Source organism: Hordeum vulgare, chromosome 3H, assembly GCF_904849725.1.
Source record: "Hordeum vulgare subsp. vulgare chromosome 3H, MorexV3_pseudomolecules_assembly, whole genome shotgun sequence".
NCBI lineage: Eukaryota > Viridiplantae > Streptophyta > Magnoliopsida > Poales > Poaceae > Hordeum > Hordeum vulgare.
Genome location: NC_058520.1, coordinates 12,540,866 through 12,543,897, shown reverse-complemented (window position 1 = coordinate 12,543,897; position 3,032 = coordinate 12,540,866).

The window sequence follows — 3,032 nt, the reverse complement described above, 5'->3', positions numbered from 1 at the left end:
CCGGCGGTAGCAGCAGCAAAGGAACGAAGGTGTGAGGCAGATGCGATCTGATTCTCGTCACGGCTAGGGTTGCGTTAGCCCTGCTTATATAGGCGGCTAGGCGGAGAGACGTGGGCCGAACCCACGTCCGAGTCGGTAACAGCCCCAAAATCCGACATCTCACATCGTGTCGTGGCCGTTACGTATTCTCCGTTCCTGACGGACAAAAATAAGCGCGTAGGTATGAGCTCGGCTCGTTCCCGCAACCCGCGTCGTGACGTGGCGAGGCGGGCGGCGGAGGAGGAGTGCGCAAGGGGTCCTTCTCTTCTCACTCTCTAATAACATGTAGAAGAGAGACCCTTATAAAGGAGTCCAACTCCTTCTCCACTAGCAAGGTGGGACTAAACTTCCCACCACCTTGTCATGCCACCACCCACATGGGCCCTTGGAGATTTTTCTGAAATTCTCTTATGGGCCTAAGGCCCACCACTAATTTCAACAATCCCCCACCAGATCTCAAGGGCACATCGTTTCCTCGTTCCATTCACTGTTTTAATATACCAGCATTTCAGTGAAGACCTGTTAAGGTTGAGCTTCACCTAGAACAAGCAGCTACACCTCTTTACAACTGAACAATGGACTATGTCTTGAATTGTCAGTTTGGCGTAAAGAAGCTTCACCACAAGTCTTACTAGTACTAGGCTACCGAAGGCTGACCCCTTGGGTGGAGCATATAAGTCACACTCCTGGCCTATTCATGAGTTTACTAGAGATCACCCCAATCTCATAGACTATGACCAGCAGTCGGACTCATATAGGTGTGTTCTTCCAAAGATCGCTCTGTAGAACAGCATCTTGCTTATACATAAGCTTTAGAACACATTAAGACAGTAGTCATCCTACCATACAGTATCCGAGGATATTGCATCTCCAACGGAGTGGTTTAGTAAATTTACTCTCCTCAGTTCACCACTGGCTTGTTTTCCCAGGTCCTACTTCACGGGATCTCCGATCATATAGGTTGGGTTACTACCATGGCAACTCATGTGGGTCTCATACCCATCTCACTCGATGCACTATCTATCACAACACATGATGGCCCTTTAGTAAAGGGATCTGCCAGATTCTTAGCCGTTTGGATGTAATCCAACGCTATCACTCCGGAGTTTCTTAAACGTCTGACAGCCTTCAATCTCATTCTTATATGTTTGCTAGACTTCATGTTGTCCTTTGAACTCTTCACTTTGACAATAACTGTCTGATTATCGCAGTTCATAAGGATAGCCGGAACCGGCTTCTCAACCACGGGCAAGTCCATCAAAAGATCTCGAAGGAATTCTCCTTCGACACCAGATGTGTCTAATGTTGTTAATTCTGGTTCCATTGTCGATCTCGTTAAGATCGTTTGCTTGCAAGACTTCCAGGAAACAGCACCACCTCCAAGAGTAAACACATACCTAGTAGTGACATTCATCTCATCAGCATCAGAAATCCAATTCGCATCACTATACCCTTCAAGTACCGACGGGTATCCCACAAACCGGGACTAATTATCCGCGGCACGTCACGTGGGAGTCGCTGGATCTTTAGTCCCGGATTTTTCCCCGAACCGGGACCAATGCCCCGGCAAACCGAACCGGGACCAATGCCTGGCATTGGTCCTGGTTTTGATTTGAACCGGGACTAATGGTCTTTCGGCCGAGGGCCGAAAGACCCTTTTTCTACTAGTGCGTCTATTTAACAAAAAAAATTATGTTTCATCGGTCACTTTGTTTCCTGTTTGTCCGATCTGCATCTAGCGGCTCAGAGCAAGTACAATAAGGTACAGTCAGCAGGCTGTAAGGATTAAAATACTATATTTTTGCTGAGTTGGATGAGAGAGAAGAGGAGAGAGAAGGGAAGCGGGCTCTTCGTGAAGAGCCGACTCTAGCACGTGCTACTAGATGCTTTGTGAGAATGAAAGGTGGATCATATATGATAAAAGTATTACTCTTTTATAGCTAACTATTGTACAAACTTGTTATAAGATGGGCTAGAAGACTATTTATAGCCAGCAGTTGGCTATACTATTAACCATGCTCTCATAGGTCGTATTTTTCCTCCCAACCGACTTCCTCATTCATCCACGATCTAATCCATCTTTGTGTGCAACCACTGGCCTACCCCGCCCTATCCGACTGCCTCCACCCCTCGTAGCACGAGCACCGCCTCGGCCCAAACACCCCCTCCCCCTCCCCCTCGTAGCACGAGCACCTCGTATGCATGGCTTGTATGGCTAGAAAAATAGGTTGCCGGTTGTAGCTATTTAGCAGTAGTGAAAAGGAGTGTCATTTCTTAAACTAAGTGAAGTACTCCCTCCGGTCCTTTTTAATCTGCATATAAATTTTGTCCGAAGTCAAAGTATCTCTACTTTGACCAAACTTATAGAAAAAATTATGAACATTCACCATGCCAAATCAATACTGTTAGATTCTTTACAAAATGTAGTTTTATAATGTATATATTTGGTATTGTAGATATTGGTATTTTTTAATATAAATTTGGTCAAACTTTATGAAGTTTGACTTGACCGAAATCTAATATGCGGAGTAAAAAGGACCGGAGGGAGTATAAACTAGGTATGCTTCAAGTGCCCAACACATATACCACGTCTACGAGAGCATAAAGCATATGGAAAGTAATAATAAATGATTTGCATGCATGAACTGATGATGTGGTAATGTAAAAAATAAAACGCTGATGTGGCATTGTTGCATGGCTAGGGAAAATTAGTAGTGGGTCGTGTCAAAATTAATTCTAGCGTGACTTAAACCCTATTTAAAACCCACTATAGTGCATGTTGCATGGTAAAGAATTCTCATGCATAACGGACGGATGCTAGCTAGTAAATCTAATGGCTAGAAGAATTTTGATGATGTGAAAGCTTGCATGTTGAGAAAATTAGAAGTAGTGAGATCACTCTCTTGAAGCATCCCAGCCGTCCCCCCCCCCCCAGGCCGTGAAATAGCGTCGCTTGAGGGCGAACCGACGCTAAAATCGGCTTAGGGGGCTCG